Source organism: Apodemus sylvaticus, chromosome 5 (assembly GCF_947179515.1).
Source record: "Apodemus sylvaticus chromosome 5, mApoSyl1.1, whole genome shotgun sequence".
Taxonomy (NCBI): Eukaryota; Metazoa; Chordata; class Mammalia; order Rodentia; family Muridae; genus Apodemus; species Apodemus sylvaticus.
Genome location: NC_067476.1, coordinates 15,563,477 through 15,582,280, shown reverse-complemented (window position 1 = coordinate 15,582,280; position 18,804 = coordinate 15,563,477).

Genomic DNA, 18,804 nt, shown 5'->3' with positions numbered 1-18,804 from the left:
ATAGGAGTACTTTATTTTCATCATTTCTATTTTCTTTTCCTACTCCAACTCCATCTTTACTCTAATTCTCTCTACTGTTGATAACTTATTACAGTTACATGTGTACAAGTACATAAACACAAACAAATAAAAAGTATTGAGTCTATTAAGTTGTCCATATGTATATGTTTAAGGGTGAACACCTGAGACTGATAACATATCAGGAAGTCTTATTACTGATGAAAACATATTTTCCCTATCTCATAAGCCACTGAATGACTATATGGTAAGAGAAATCATACACACTAGACGTGACACTACTCTGCATTAAACTAAGCCAATATAATTTTCATTCAAAATATAAGTGTATATTCTTAGAGCCACAGATGTGTGTGTGTGTGTGTGTGTGTGTGTGTGTTGAGGAAATTATGCCACTTGAATTAATAATGCCATAGGCCAGTACCAGGACTTGAAAGCTTCATTTGAGTTATTCAAATGAATTGAAGAAAATCCCCCCAAACAATATAGGGCATTGCTGTTGGTTGTCACACAGAATTTGAAGAGACAACACTGTTGTTGAATATACCACCATTTTGACACAAGAATTGGAGAAATCAACCAGAACTGACATAGACTCTGCCAATGAGAACAAGCTTTACAACTTGCAAATAGAGAAAGCAATCTATATTTCTACCCAGGTGTGACAACTAAAATATCCAGTTGTCAATGCAGCAATGTATCTTCAAAGGCACTTATGTCTCAAAAGTTACCAATAGCTGTCTAATTGAACTTAAGGCTCACGCAGTGGGAAGGGATTTACTTCTGGTGTTGTAAATATAACCAGATGCCCATAGCTGGTGAGATCAAGAATGCTAGGGGAGAACCTGACACTGACACATTCCTAAACAATATTAAATACAGTACTTGAGTATAAAAATCTCGTTTTTTTTTTATTTTAAAAGAGTCATTAATAGCAAGGTGGGCATACATTTAATCCCAGCACTTGGGAATAAGAGGCAGGCAGATCTCTGAATTCAAGATGAGTCTAATCAGCAGAGTGAGTTTCAAGCCAGCCAGGACTACACAGAGAAATACTGTCTTGAAAACAAAGCAAAAAATACAAATTCAAGGAATAAGTAACAAAATATTTTAATACTTAATAGTGTAAACTGAAAGACAATGAGGGAAAACTGAACACAGGAATATGAACACAATGTTGTTCCAGGAGTTAGATTAAAACATACCTGTCTTGTAGTCAGACCATGAGGGTTAAAGGTAAACAAGACAAAGCTTTCTGATCATCCTCTGAAAACGTAGATACAAAAATCAGTTTGAGAGAAATTATTTTATACAGACTTTTAATATGACCCTATCCTTTCAAGCTTTAAGTGCATTCAAGTTCAAGATGAACTGTTTTTCAGTAGAAGTAACTGTGCTGCAATGGTATTTGGAGGAGACATCAGAGACCAGTAACACACTCTAGACATGCTCACTTCTGCACATTCGTACACAAACATCGTAATGTAATATAAATACAACACCTGCCCTGACAAGACCCCTTACTTAGCATACTTGCCTTCATCCACAATGTATATGCTGATTCCTCCATTTCTCTCTAAAAGACAAAAATCACAGTGAAATGGGTAACCTCCAAGATACTAATGTTCCACTGTGATTAAAAAGCTTTATAACCAAACCCAGACACTGTATTTATATCATATCCTCATATTTGCAGTTTGTAATACAGTAAATGATTTTAACTTAAACAATGTGAAAGATACAGGGAATAATCCCACCATCCTCAGCTTTGACCTAGAGACAAACAAGATATAATTATTCCATTTTCTCTGTCTCCCTAGGGGAGAGAACTTTTTAAGAAGCAGGCATAAGGGAGTTCAGCGTTGAGTAAAAACAATAATAACAATAAGGCAGCCATTAGAAAATTGGCAATTCAAAGGTTTGCTACTTTCTAAATTTGTGTTGGTGAAAATGTAGATCAGAGTCCACAATAAAGTAATCTTTAGAGGGAAATAATTTAAGACTCTTCTAAACTGAGATTGCTCATTTTTGAAATTTTATATCTTTTGATTTAATGTGTATGGGATTGGATTATGTGTTTATGAATCAGGGTGCACACAGAAGCCAGAAGGATGTTTCAGATACCTTAGAGCTGGAGTCCCAGGTAGTTGTATACTGTCTGATGTGGGACTGGGAACTGAAGTCAGATCTACTGCAAAAATAGTATATATTCTTTGACTACTGTGTTGAATCTCCAGCCTCCTAAATCCCATGCTATTTTGAAAGCACTATAAACAGGTCACCTTAATCATCTGGATTTTTAAAAAGGTCTCTAGGAAAATAAGTATTTCTATGAAATATCATTCTCTTGCCCAAGACTGATCCAAGTTATATTTCATTATATATTTCTCATAGCACTATTAAATAACCACTTAGATGTATGTAAATTTAATATAGATACATTTAATGAATTTTTATACTCAGCCCTTAGAAAACTGATCATAGCCTTGCCCTCAGAGGTGGGAGACCTGCACCACATCTGGCACAGATGTTCCTGGTACTCTCTAGAGAACCAACAAGAGCAGAGTATTAGTTTGCTTATCCCCTTCTGCTCCTCCCTTCTCCCCCGTCGCCGCCCCTTGCCATCAGAGGTGAGAGACCTGCACCACATCTGGCATGGAGAGGACACCACTTCCTTATGCTCTCTAGAGATCTGACAGGAGCAGAGTATTAGAGAAGCTACAGTAGCAGGGCATTTGAGAATTGGCAGGAGCAGGGCATTCAACCCTTGCCAAGTCTGCCACAGGGGAAATCCCATCACCTGATACTTCCCGGGGAATCAGCTGTTTGCAGGGCACTGGACAGAAAGAGAATCCCAGGAATACAGAAGCTCATGCCAGCAGGATAGAGAAGATAGGATCAACAAGACCAGCTAACATCAGAAATAATGAGATGACCAAAGGCAAACACAAGATCATTATCCCTAGAATCCAAGGCAACATGGCACCATCAGAACCCAGCTCTCCCACAACAGCAAATCCTGCATACTCCATCACATCAGAAAAGCAAGAACCAGATTTGAAATCACATCTCATATTGCTGATGGAGGACTTCAAGAAGAACATAAATAACTCCTTTAAAGAAATACAAGAGAACATGTGTCAACAGGTAGAAGCACAAAAATCCCTTAAAGAAAGACAAGAGAATATGGATCAAAGGGTAGAAGCCCATAAAGAGGAAACACAAAAATCTCTTAAAGAAATATGGGAGAATATGGGTCAACAGGTTGAAACCCTTAAAGAGGCAATACAAAAATCCCATAGAGAGTTACAGGAGAACATGGATCAACATGCAGAAACCCATAAAGAGGAATCACAAAAATCCCTAAAAGAAACACAAGAGAACATGGATCAACAGGTAGAAGCCCTTAAAGAGGTAACACAAAAATTCCTTAAAGAATTTCAGGAAAAAAACAAACAAACAAGTGAAGGAACTGAAGAAACTATCCAGGATCTAAACTTGGAAATAGAATCAACAAAGAAATCACAAAGAGAGACTTCTCTGAAAATAGAAAACCTTGGAAAGAATTCAGGAGTCATAGATGCAAGCATCAACAGCAGAATACAAGAGATAGAAGAAAGAATATCGGATGCTGAAGATTCCATAGAAATCATTGACTCAACAGTCAAAGAAAATGCAAAATGCAAAAAGCCTGTAACCCAAAACATCCAAGAACTCCAGGACACAATGAGAAGACAAAACCTAAGGATTATAGGAATAGAAGAAAGCAAGGAGTTACATCTTAAAGGCCCAATAAATATCTTCAAAAAGAATTATAGACGAAAACTTCCCTAACCTAAAGAAAGAGATGCCCATGAACATACAGGAAGCCTACAAAACTCCAAACAGATTGGACCAGAGCAGAAACTCATCACGTCACATAATGATCAAAACACCAAATGCACTAAACAAACAAAGAATATTAAAAGCAGAGAGAGAAAAAAGGTCAAGTAACATATAAAGGCAGACCTATCAGAATTACACCAGACTTCTCACCAGAAACTATGAAAGCCAGAAGAGCCTGGGCAGATATCATACAGACCCTCAGAGAACCTAAATGTCAGCCCCAGCATAAATACCCAGCAAAACTTTCAATTACCATAGATAGTAAAAACAAGACATTCCATGACAAAAGCAAATTTATACAGTATATTTTCACAAATCCAGCTCTGCAAAGGATAATGGGTGGAAAATACCAACACAAGACAGAGAACCACATTGTAGAAAACTCAATAAGGTAATCTTTCATCAAACCCAATAGAATATAGCTACACAACCAGAATGTCAACTTTAACTAAGAAGATAACAGTAAGCAACAATCACTTTTCCTTAATATCTCTTAATATCAATGGTCTCAATTCCTCTATATAAAGACATAGACTAGTGGACTGGATACATAAACAGGACCCAACGTTTTGCTGCATACACGAATCTGACCTCAGTGACATAGACAGGCACTATTTAAGAGTCAAAGGATGGAAAACAATTTTCCAAGCAAATGGTCCCAAGAAAAAAGCTGAAGTGGCCATTCTTATATCAGGTAAAATTGACTTTCAACCAAAAGGTGCCAAAAAAAGATAAAGAGGGACACTTCATACTGGTCAAAGAAAAGTCTACCAAGATGAACTCTCAATTCTGAAGATGTATGCTGCAAAAGCAAGGGCACCCACATTGATAAAAGAAACTTTACTAAAGCTCAAAGCACACATTGTACCCCTATCAATAATAGTGAGAGACTCTAACACCCCACTGTCAAAAATGGACAAGTCATGGAACCAGAAACTAAACAGAGATACAGTGAAACAAACTGAAGTTATGGACAAACAGGATCTAACAGATATTTATAGAATATTCCACCCTAAAGCAAGAGAATATACCTTCTTCTCAGCACCTCATGGTACCTTCTCCAAAATTGACCATATAATTGGTCACAAAACAAGCCTTAACAGATATAGAAATATTGAAATTATTCAATGTATTATTCAATATCAGATCACCATGGCCTACGGCTGGTCTTAAGCCCAAACAAAAGCAATGGAAAACACATGTACACATGGACTTTGAACAATGCTCTTCTCAATGATAGCTTGGTCAAAGAAGAAATAAAGAAAGAAATTAAAGATTTTTTAGAAGTCAATGAAAATGAAGACACATCATACCAAAATTTATGGTACACAATGAAAGCAGTGCTAAGAGGAAAACTCATAGTTCTGTGTGCCTCCAAAAAGAGAATGAAGAGAGCTTATACTAACAGCTTGACAGTGCAATTGAAGGCTCTAGAACAAAAGGAAGCAAATACCCCCAAGAGGAGTAGATGTCAGGAAATAATCAAACTTAGAGCAGAAATCAACCAAGTAGAAACAAAAAGAGCTATACAAAGAATCAACAAAACAAGGAGCTGGTTCCTTGAAAGAATCAACAAGATAGATAAACCCTTAGCCAGACTAACCAGGGTACACAGAGGCAGTATTCAAATTAATAAAATCAGAAATGAAAAGGGAGACATAACAACAGAAACTGTGGAAATTCAAATAAATCATCAGATCCTACTACCAGGGTTTATACTCAACAAAGTTTGAATAACCTTAATGAAATGAATAACTTTCTAGATACATACCAGGTGCCAATGTTAAAACAGGATCAGATAAACCATCTAAATAGTCCCATAAGCCACGAGGAAATAGAAACAGTCACTAATAGTCTCCCTTAAAAAAAAAAAGCCCAGGACCAGATGGGTTTAGTGGGGAAATTCTATCAGATCTTCAAAGAAGAATTAATACTGATACTCTTCAAACTTTTCCATGAAATAGAAACTCAAGGAACACTACCCAGCTCATTCTATGAAGCCACAATCTCGCTTATACCTAAACCAAACAAAGACCAAACAAGGAAGGAAAACTTCAGACCAATCTCCCTTGTGAACATTGATGCAAAAATACTGAACAAAATCCTGGCCAACCGAATCTAAGATTGCATCAGAACTATAATTCACCACAATCAGGTAGGCTTCATCCCAGGGATGCAGGGATGGTTCAAAATATGTAAATCCATCAATGTAATTCACTACATAAACAAACTAAAGGGAAAAAAAACACATGGTCATTTCATTAGATGCTGAAAAGGCTTTTGACAAAATTCAGCATCCCTTCATGATAAAAGTCTTAGAGAGATCGGGAATCCAAGGCCCATACCTAAACATAGTGAAAGCAATATACTGAAAACCAGTAGCCAACATCAAACTAAATAGAGAGAAACTTGAGGCAATCCCACTAAAATCGGGGACCAGACAAGGCTGCCCACTCTCTCCCTATCTATTCAGTATACTACTTGAAGTCCTAGCCAGAGCAATCAGGCAGCAGAAAGAGGTCAAAGGAATACAATTGGGAAAGGAAGAAGTCAAACTATCACTATTTGCAGATGATATGATAGTATACTTAAGTGACCCCAAAACTTCCACCAAAGAACTCCTAAAGTTGTTAAACAACTTCAGCAAAGTAGCTGGATATAAAATTAACTCAAGCAAATCAATAGCCTTCCACTACTCAAGGGATAAACAAGATGAGAAAGAAATTATGGAAATGATAGATACCCTTCACAATAGTCCCAAATAATATTTCATACCTAGGTGTGACCCTGACAAAGCAAGTGAAGGGTCTATGATAAGAACTTGAAGGCTCTGAAAAAAGAAATCGAAAAAAGTCTCAGAAGATGGAAAGATCTCCCATGCTCATGGATTGGCAGGATCAATATAGTAAAAATGGCCATCTTTCCAAAAGCAATCTACAGCTTCAATGCAATCCCCATCAAAATCACAAATTAATTTTCATAGATCTAGAAAGAGCAATTCTCAAATTCATCTGGAATAACAAAAAAAACAGGATAGCAAAAACTATTCTCCACAACAAAAGATATTCTGGGGGAATCACCATCCCTGACCTAAAGCTCTACTACAGAAGGATAGTGATAAAAAAAAAAAAAAAAAAAAAAAAAAAAAAAAAAACTCTTTGGTATTGGTATGCAGATAGGCAGGAAGATCAATGGAATAGAATTGAAGACCTGGGGAAAAACCCACACATGTACAGTCACTTGATATTTGACAAAGGAACTAAAAGTAATCCAGTGGAAAAATAGAAAGCATTTTTAACAGATGGTGCTGGATCAACTGGAGGTCTGCATGCAGAAAAATGCAAATCGATCCATTCTTATCTCCTTGTACAAAGCTCAAGTCCAAGTGGATTAAAGATTTACACATAAAAGCAGACACTTTGAAGCTTATAGAGGAGAAAGTGGGGACAAAACTTGAACACATGGGCACAGGGGAAAGGTTTCTGAACAAAACATCAATGGCTTATGCTCTAAGAACAAGAATCGACAAATGGGACCTCATAAAACTGCAAAGCTTCTGTAAGGCAAAGGATATAGTCAATAGGACAAAACGGCAGCCAACAAATTGGGAAAAAATCTTTACTAATCCTACATCCGATAGAGGGCTAATATCCAACATATACCAAGAACTCAAGAAGTTGGTCTCCAGAGAATTAAATAACCCTATTAAAAAATGGGGTACAGAACTAAACAGGGAATTCTCAACTGAGAAAACTCAAATGACTCTAAAGCGCTTAAAGAAATGTTCAGCATCCTTAGTTATCAGGGAAATGCAAATCAAAACAACACTGAGATTCCACCTTAAACCAGTCAGAATGGCTAAGATGAAAATCTCAGGGGACAGCAGATGATGGAGAGGATGTAGGGAAAGAGGAACACTTCTCCATTGTTGGTGGGATTGCAAGCTGGTAAAACCACTCTGGAAATCAATTTGGCAATTCCTCAGAAAATAAGACATGGTATTACCTGTGGACCCAGCTATACCACTCCTGGGCATATACCCAGAAGGCTCCTACATGTAATAAGGACACATGCTACACTTTGTTCATAGCTGCCTTATTTATAATAGCCAGAAGCTGGAACAAACCCAGATATCACTCAACAGAGGAATGGATACAGAAACTGTGATGTATCACATTATATATATACAATTGAGTACTATTCATCTATTAAAAACAATGAATTTATGAAATTCTTAGGCAAATGGATGGAACTAGAAAGTGTCATCCTAAGCGAGGTAACCCAGTCACAAAAGAAAGCACATGCTATGCACTCACTAATAAGCGGATGCTAGTTCAAAAGCTCAAAATAAACAAGTTACAATTCACCCAGCACAAGAAGCCCAAGAAGAAGGAGGACTTAAGTGGGGGTGCTATGGTTCCTCTGAGAAAGGGAACAAAATGCTCACAGGAGCAACAAGGGAGGCAATGTGTAGAGCAGAGTCTGAAGTAAAGGCCACCCAGTGAGTGCCCTACCTGGGGATTCATCCTATAAATAGTCAGCAAACCCCAACACTAGGACATGAAGCGTGTACGAAAAGGAGCATGCCATGGGGTCTCCAGAGGGGCCCTGCCAGAGCCTTACAAATTTGGAGACAGAAACTAGCAACAAACTATTGGACTGAGCTTGGGGTCCCCAACATAGGATCTGGAGGGTGGTCCAGAGGAGCTGAAGGGGTATATAGCACCATGGGAAGAACAATGACAAGACTCCAAGGGACTGAACCATCAACCAAGGTGTATACATGGTTCCAGCCAAAAATGTGGCAGAGGAATGCCTTTTTGGGCATCAGTGGGAGGAGTGGTCTTTGGTCAGGTAAAGGCTCAATAGAGGCCACAACAAAGGGAAGCAGATGGGGGCAGGTGGGACTGTGGCGGGTAGAGGGGCATATGCATGGAGGCAGGGGGTGGGAGGAGGGATAGGGAATCATTGGTGAGGGGGGATTTTGGAAGGGGGGAAATTGGAAAAGGTTTTACCATTGGCAATGTAAATGAAAAAGATACCCAATAAGAAAGAAAGAAAGCTGATCCTAAATCTATACCATGCCTTTCTGCTTTATTTCTTCAGTTCCTGTTAGAGTATCAATAAAGTACTCACATTTTCAGGAAAAAACCTCTATATTTCATAAACATTAATATTATGAATCTTTTTATATTAAATCTATAGGTTGAACTGATTTTCTAAATTTTATTTTATGTGTGTGAGTGTTTTGCCTGCATACATGTTTGTGTACCATGTGCCTGGTACTGGAGAAGGCAGAAAGAGAACATTGGATTCTCTGGGACTAGTGTTATAGATAGTTGTGAACTGCTATATTAGTTTGGGGGAAAAAACTAAGGTCCTCTGTAAGAGCAGCAGATGTTCTCAAACTTTTATCCATCTCTCTAGCTCTTCAAACTGATATTAGAATGAAACAGTCTTGTAAAAAGGTTTAGATTTGAATATGCTCTGAGTCCTACTGTCATACCAGATCATCATTTGTCCTGAAGATAATGCTAAATTTCACCTGCCTAGAGCTACCATAATGTTTTTCTCAGACTGAAAAATATTGTTTCACCTCCCTCTATTCCTACATTCATGAACTATTTAAGTTGATGAGTCTGTGAATTAACAATTGATGTTACCACTTTCAGATGTCTAGGTTTTTACCTTATCCTCTAAATCATATTAATCCTATCCTTCTTCTACTGTCCATACCTTGCCCAAAAACTTTCTTATTACTTAATAACAAGCCACTAACTTTTCATATGCAAGTGATGAAACAAAAATTTGTCTGTCTTCTATACATTTAATTTAGGATTTTTAATTGACAAGCTGTTCATGATACTATAGTATCATTTGAACTGTCTCCTTTTTCAACTCTAATTTTACTTATTTATTGGCTCTCTTTCTTGGGGAGTTATTATACCAAATGTTCATCACAATATGTTTAAACCTTTAAAAACACCATTTTCATCTTGATATTTTCTTGCCTTTGCAGTGTGCATTACATTTATTTCTACTCAACTGATGCATTTTTTTCTTTCATTCTACTAATTTGGGATTTAATTTGTTCTTGTTTTTCTCATTCCTTGAATTGCATCATCGGGTATTTTCTTGGATGGGTTTTATTCTTCTGTTATAGGTACTTATCTATTTTCCTAATGATTACAATATATTAAAATTTTTAAAGTTCTTGGCTTGTGAAATCTCAGACCCAAAAACTTTAAAGGGTACTGTCATTGCTGTTGGTAAGACTTTATTGCTGAATACCATGTACTTGGTCTTATAACATCAGAAAACTGAGTTGGCACTCAATTGGAAGCTTCATTCCCATATCAGCATAATACTAGCTTTCATAGTGCTGGAAGGTAGTGTCCGTGTTACAGAAAGGAAAGAAATATTTAGTTGTAACCATTTGTGAAAACCTGTAAGGTACAATAACAATTAGATTGACAAGATACGCTTTCGGTGTAATAGTGGCACAAGTGTTACAGAAGAAACCAAACACTTTCTGGTTAAATTTTATTTAACAACCTAAAAAAAAATCTGTATTATTGTGGTTGTTTGAATAAGGATGGCCCTCATAGACCCATCAATTTGAATGCTTAATCACAAAGGAGTCCCATTACTTGACACAGATTAAGTATGTTCCTTGATCGAGGAAGAACTTTGAGGTTTCAAATGCTCATGCCAGGCACAGTTTCTCTCTCTTCCTGCTGCCTGCAAATCCAGATGTAGAATACTCTGCTATTTCTCCAACACTACATCCATCAGCATGCCATCATGATTCTTACCTGGATTATATTGAACTATTGATCCTGTAATCCAGTGTCAATTTCTTCTATTTTATAAGATTTGTCAAGGACCTGGTTCTCTTCACAGATAGAAGCACTAAGACAAATGTTGTATATAACACTAACTTACTTTTTATTGTTCCACATTGGTCCAACATATGAAAAAAATTAATTAACATTTGCCATCTGAGAGTTACTTGCATAATTTCAATGGATTTTTTTCCTATAAAGAATGAAACTTATACCTAGTAATACTATATTCTAAAGTTGAGAAAATATTATTATGAAAGAAAATAATATACTAGGTCATTCTCTGATAATGAGCAAATTCAATTCAGTTGCTTATATAAAGAAAAGTTTATTCATTTTATATATTTGTGGAAACAATTATCAATGTAATTATATATATAATACCTTTAGATATATAATTTTAATATATATACATATAACTTTTAAGTAAATTTTGCTTATAGCATTTGATGACCACAAAATTTCTTTTTTGATGGAGATTGGATTGAATCTTTTTTTTTTGTACTTTTAATCTTTTTTATATATTTTTATTGAAAAGGAAAGTAAAAACTCTTTATGATAAAATTAAAGATTTACATGGAAAATATTTCAGATAAAATAGAAGAAGTACATAGAAAAACACGTTAAAATTGACAAATTTCATGGAAAATTAGAGTAAAGTGATAGACATGTAAAACATTACTGAATTAATTGATATATGAAATAAAAATATTTTATGATAAAATTGAAGATTTACATGGAAAATATTTCTGATAAAATTGTAGAAAATGTAGAAAAACATCTTAGAATTCAAGATTTTCATGGAAAATTTAATATAGATATAATAATGGTAGGCATAAAAGTGTTCTTGGGTTGATTAAAAGTGGAATTATAAACGTTTTCTGATAAACTTGAAGATTTACATGGAAAATATTTCTGATAAAATTGAAAAACATGTTAAAATTGAATATTATCATGGAAATTATACAGATAAAATGATAGGCATAAAGATAACTCTAAGTTGATTGAAGGTGGAATTATAAACGTTCAGAGATAAAATTGAAAATTTACATGGAAAATATTTCTGGTAAAATTCAAGAAGTATATAGACAAACACATTAAAATTGAATATTTCATGGAAATTTTTACATATAAATTGGTAGGTATTAAAACTCTAAATTAATTGAAGGTGGAATTAGAAACATTTGTTATAAAATAAAAGATTTATGTTGAAAACATTTCTGATAAAATAGAGGAAATATATAGAAAGACATATTAAAATTGAAGATTATCATGAAAAATTATGCAGATAAAATGCTAGACAAAAAAATTACTAAATTAATTAAAAGGGAATTACAAACATTTTCTGATGAAATTGAAGATTTACATGAGAAATATTTCTGTTAGTCTATGTCTTTTTATTGGAGAGTTGAGTCCATTGTTGTTATGAGATATTAAGGAATAGTGGTTGTTGATTCCTGTTGTTTTTGATGTTATTTTTATGTTTGTGTGGGGATCTTCTTTTGGGTTTGTTGGAAGAAGATTACTTTCTTGCTTTTTGAGGGTGTAGTTTTCCTCCTTGTGTTGGCATTTTCCATCTATTATCTTTTGAGGAACTGGATTTGTGGACAGATACTGTGTAAATTTGGTTTTATCATGGAATATGTTGGTTTCTCCATCTATGATGATTGAGAGTTTCACTGGGTATAGTAACCTGGGCTGGCATTTGTGTTCTCTTATGGTCTGTATGAGGTCTGCCCAGGATCTTCTGGCTTTCATAGTCTCTGGTGAGAAGTCTGGTATAATTCCAATAGCTATGCCTTTATAAGTTACTTTCCCTTTTTCCCTTACTGCTTATAATACGATTTCTTTGTTTAGTGAATTTGGTGTTTTGATTATTATATGCCTGGAGGAGTTTCTGTTATAGTCCAATCTGTTTGGAGTTCTGAAAGCTTCTTGTATGTTCACAGGCATCTCTTTCTTTAGGTTAGGGAAGATTTCTTTTTTTATACATTTTTTTTATTCGATATATTTTTTATTTACATTCTAAATAATTTCCCCTTTTCTGTCCCCCACTCCCCGAAAGTCACATAAGCTCCCTTCCCTCCCCCTATTCTCCCACACACCCGCTCCCACTTCCCTGTTCTGGTTTTGCCTTATACTACTACACTGAGTCTTTTCAGAACCAGGGGCCACTCCTCCGTTCTTCTTGTACCTCATTTGATGTGTGGATTATGTTTTGGGTAGTTTTCCAGGCTAATGTCCACTTATTAGTGAGTTCATACCATGATTGATCTTTTGAGACTGGGTTACCTCACTTAGTATAATGTTCTCCAGCTCCATCCATTTGCCTAAGAATTTCATGAACTCATTGTTTCTAATGGCTGAATAGTACTCCATTGTGTATATAAATCACATTTTTTGCATCCATTCTTCTGTTGAGGGATACCTGGGTTCTTTCCAGCTTCTAGCTATTATAAATAGGGATGCTATGAACATAGTGGAGCATATATCCTTATTACGTGTTGGGGAATCCTCTGGGTATATGCCCAGGAGTGGTACAGCAGGATCTTTCAGAAGTGACATGCCTAGTTTTCTGAGGAACTGCCAGACTGATTTCCAGAGTGGTTGTACCCATTTGCAACCCCACCAGCAGTGGAGGAGTGTTCCTCTTTCTCCACATCCTTGCCAACACCTGCTGTCTTCTGAGTTTTTAAACTTAGCCATTCTGACTGGTGTAAGGTGAGATCTCAGGGTTGTTTTGATTTGCATTTCCCTGATGACTAATGAAGTTGAGCATTTTTTAAGATGTTTCACCACCATCTGAAGTTCTTCAGGTGAGAATTCTTTGTTTAACTCTGTACCCCATTTTTAATGGGGTTATTTGGTTTTCTGGGGTATAACTTCTTGAGTTCTTTGTATATATTGGATATTAGCCCCCTATCTGATGTAGGGTTGGTGAAGATCTTTTCCCAATTTGTTGGTTGCCGATTTGTCCATTTGATGGTGTTCTTTGCTTTACAGAAACTTTGTAATTTTATGAGGTTCCATTTGTCAATTCTTGATCTTAGAGCATATGCTATTGGTGTTCTGTTCAGGAACGTTCCTCCTGTACCAATGTCCTCAAGGATCTTCCCCAGTTTCTTTTTTATTAGCTTCAGAGTGTCTGGCTTTATGTGTAGGTCCTTGATCCATTTGGAGTTGAGCTTAGTACAAGGAGACAAGGATGGATCAATTCGCATTCTTCTGCATGCTGACTTCTAGTTGAACCAGCACCATTTGTTGAAAAGGCTATCTTTTTCCATTGGATGTTTTCAGCCACTTTGTCGAGGATCAAGTGGCCATATGTGTGTGGGTTCATTTCTGGATCTTCAATCCTGTTTCATTGATCCGCCTGCCTGTCACTGTACCAATACCATGCAGTTTTTAACACTATTGTTTGGTAGTATTGCTTGAGGTCAAGGATACTGATTCCCCCAGAATTTCTTTTGTTGTTGAGAATAGTTTTAGCTATCCTGGGTTTTTTGTTATTCTAGATGAATTTGAGAATTGCTCTTTCTAACTCTATGAAGAACTGAGTTGAGATTTTGATGGGTATTGGGTTGAATCTGTATATTGCTTTTGGCAAAATGGCCATTTTAACTATGTTAATCCTGCCGATCCATGAGCATGGGAGGTTTTTCCATTTTCTTTTCATTTTAATATTTTTATTTTCTATATTTCTATATTTCACATGTTTGGTAAGAGTCACCCCAAGTTACCTTATACTGTTTGTGGCTATTGTGAAGGGTGTCATTTTCCTAATTTCTTTCTCAGCCTGCTTATCCTTTGAGTATAGGAAGGCCACTGATTTGCTTAAGTTGATTTTATAACCTGCCAAATTGCTGAAGTTTACATTATAACCTGCCAATTTGTTTACATTCCAAATGATTTCCCCTTTCCCAGATCCCCCCTCCCCATATGTCCCATAAACCTTCTTCTCTCCAACCATTCTCCAATCACCTCTCTGCTTTTTCTCTCCAACGCTAGATCAATCCTTTCCAGGATCAGGACCCTCTCCATACTTCTTCATGGGAGTCATTTGCTATGTGATTTGTGCCTTTGGTATTTAGAGCTTCTGGGCTAATTAATATCCACTTATCAGAGACTGCATTCAACCCTACATCTGACAGAGGGCTAATATCTAATATATACAAAGAACTCAAGAAGTTAGACCCCAGGGAATCAAATAACACTATTGAAAAATGGGGTATAGATCTAAAACAAAGAATTTTCACCTGACTAAATTTGGATGGCCAAGAGGAATCTTAAGAAGTGCTCAACATCATTAGTCATTAGGGAAATTCAAATCAAAACAACCCTGAGATTTCACCTTACACCAGTCAGATTGGCTAAGGTCAGAAACTCAGGAGACAGCAGGTGATGGAGAGGATGTGGAGAAAGAGGAACATTTTTCCACTGCTCGTGGGGCTGTGAGATGGTACAGCCACTTTGGAAATCAGTCTGGCGGTTCCTTAGAAAACTGGACATGACACTTCCAGAGGACCCTGTTATACCTCTCCTGGACATATACCGAAAAGATTCCCCGGCATGCAATAAAGACACATGCTGCATTATGTTCATAGCAACATTATTCATAATTGCCAGAAGCTAGAAAGAACCCAGATGTCCCTCAAAGTAGGAATGGATACAGAAAATGTGGTATATTTACACAATGGAATACTACTCAGCAATTAGAAACAATGAATTCACAAAATTTTTAGGCAAATGGTTTGATCTGGAAAATATCGTTCTAAGTGAGGTAACCCAATCACAAAAGAATACACATGGTTTTTCCATTTTTCGAGGTCTTCTTCTATTTCCTTCTTCAGAGTCTTGAAGTTCTTGTCATACAGATCTTTCACATGTTTGGTAAGAATCACCCCAAGGTACCTTATACTGTTTGGGGCTATTGTGAAGGGTGTCATTTTCCTAATTTCTTTCTCAGCCTGCTTATCCTTTGAGTATAGGAAGGCTACTGATTTGCTTAAGTTGATTTTATAACCTGCTAATTTGCTGAAGTTATTTATCAGCTGTAGGAGTTCTCTACTGGAGTTTTTGGGTCACTTAGGTAGACTATAATATCATCCGCAAATAATGATAGTTTGACTTCTTCCTTTCCAATTTGTATCCCTTTGATCTCCTTATGTTGTCTAATTGCCTGAGTTAGTACCTCAAGTACAATATTGAAAAGATAAGGAGAAAGTGGGCAGCCCTGTCTAGTCCCTGATTTTAGTGGGATTGCTTCAAGTTTCTGTCCATTTAGTTTGATGCTGGATACCGGTTTGCTGTATATTGTTTTTACTATGTTTAGGTATGGGCCTTGAATTCCTGTTCTTTCCAAGACTTTAAGCATGAAAGGATGCTGAATATTGTCAAATGCTTTTTCAGCATCCAATGAAATGACCACGTGTTTTTTTCTTTGAGTTTGTTTCTGTAGTGGATTGCATTGATGGATTTCCGTATATTGAACCAACCCTCTATCCCTGGAATAAAGACTACTTGATCATGGTGGATGATCATTTTTATGTGTTCTTGGAATCAGTTGGCAAGAATTTTATTGAGTATTTTTGCTTCGATGTTCATAAGGGAAATTGGTCTGAAGTTCTCTTTCTTTGTCCGATCTTTGTGTGGTTTTGGTATCAGCGTAATTGTGGCTTTGTAGAAGGAATTGGGTAGTGTTCCTTCTGTTTCTATTTTGTGAAATAGTTTGAAGAGTATTGGTGTTAGGTCATCTTTGAAAGTCTAATAGAATTCTGCACTGAAGCCATCTGGTCCTGTGCTTTTTTTTTTTTTTAGTTTGAAGGCTTTCTATGACCCCTTCTATTTCTTTAGAGGTTATGGTACTGTTTAGATGATCTATTTGGTCCTGATTTAATTTTGGTATTTGATATTTGTCTAGGAAATTGTCCATTTCCTCCAGATTCTCCAGTTGTGTTGAGTATAGGCTTTTGTAATAGGATCTGATGATTTTTTGAATTTCCTGTTTCTGTTGTTAGATCACCCTTTTCATTTCTAATGTTGATAATTTGGATACTTTCTCTGTGCTCTTAGGTCAGTCTGGCTAAGGGTTTATCTATCTTGTTGATTTCCTCAAAGAACCAGCTCCTGGATTCATTGACTCTTTGTATGGTTCTCTCTGTTTCCACTTGACTGATTTCAGCCCTGAGTTTGATGATTTCCTGTCTTCTACTCCTCCTGGGTGAATTGGCTTCTTTTTGTTCCAGGGCTTTCAGGTGTGTCTTTAAGCTGCTAGTGTATGCACTCTCCATTTTCTTTTTGGAGGCACTCAGGGCTATGAGTTTTCCTCTTAGCGCTGCTTTCATTGTGTCCCAATTTTGGGTATGTTGTGCCTTCATTTTCATTAAATTCTAAAAAGTCTCTGATTTCTTTCTTTATTTCTTCTTTGGCCAGTGCCATTGAGTAGAGTATTGTTCAGCCTCCAAGTGCATGTGGGCTTTCTGTTGTTTTTGTTGCTATTGAAGACCACTCTTACTCCATAGTGATCTGATAGGAGGCATGGGATTAGTTCGATCTTCTTATATTTGTTGAGGTCTGTCTTGTGACCAATTATATGGTCGATTTTGGAGAAGTACCATGAGGTGCTGAAAAAAAGGTATATTCTTTTGTTTTAGGGTGAAATGTTCTACAAATATCACTCAAGTCCAATTGGACCAAAGCTTCAAATAGTTTTATTGTGTCCCTGTTTAGTTTTTGTTTTCCTGATCGGTCCATTGAGGAGAGTGGAGTGTTGAAGTCACCCACAATTATTGTGTTAGGTGCAATGTGTGCTTTGAACTTTAGTACAGTTTCTTTTACGAATGAGGGTGCCCTTGCATTTGGCACATAGATGTTCAGAATTGAAAGTTCTTCTTGGTGGATTTTTCCTTTGACCAGCAAGAAGTGTCCTTCTGTATCTCTTTTGATGACTTTAGGTTGAAAGTCAAGTTTATCTGATATTAGAATGGCTACTCCGGCTCATTTCCCAAGACCATTGGCTTATAAAATTATCTTCTAGACTTTTGCTCTAAGGTAGTTTTTGTCTTTGACATTGAGGTGTGTTTCCTGTATGCATCAAAATATCTGGTCCTGTTTCCTTATCCAGTCTGTTACTCTGTGACTTTTTATTGGGGAGTTGAGTCTATTGATGTTAAGAGATATTAAGAAATAGTGATTATTCCTTCCTGTCATTTTTGATGTTATTTTTATATTTGAGTGGTTATCTTCTTTTGGGTTTGATGAAAGTAGGTAACTATCTTGCTTTGTCCAGGGTGTCTTTTCCTTCCTTGTATTGGAGTTTTTCTCCTATTATTCTTTGTAGAGCTGGGTTTGTAGAAAGATATTGTGTAAATTTGGTTTTGTCATGGAATGTCTTGGTTTCTCCATCTATTGTGATTGAGGGTTTTGCTGGGTATAGTAGTCTTGGCTGACATTTGTATTCTCTTAGAGTCTGCATGAGATCTGCCCAGGATCTTCTAGCTTTCATAGTCTCTGGTGAGAAGTCTGGTGTAATTCTGATAGGTCTTCCTTTATATGTTACTTGGTCTTTTTCTCTTGCTGCATTTAATATTCTTTTTTTATTTAGTACATTTGGGGTTTTGATTATTATGTGATGAGAGGTATTTCTGCTCAGGTCCAGTCTGTTTGGAGTTCTGTTGGCTTCTTGTATATTCATGGGCATCTCTCCCTTTAAGTTGGGAAAGTTTTCTTCCATAATTTTGTTGAAGATATTTGCTGGCCCTTTCAGCTGTAAATCTTCACTCTCATCTATACCTATAATCCTTAGGTTTGGTCTTTTCATTGTGTCCTGGATTTCCTGGATGTTCTGGGATAGAAGCGTTTTGCATTTTGCATTTTCTTTGACTGTTGAGTCAATGGTTTCTATGGTATCTTCAGCATCTGAGATTCTTTCTTCCATCTCTTGTATTCTGTTGTTTATATTTGCATCTATGGCCCCTGATTTCTTCTCAAGGTTTTCTATCTCCAAAGTTGTCTCCCTTTATGGTTTCTTAGTTGTTTCTACTTCTGATTTTAGATC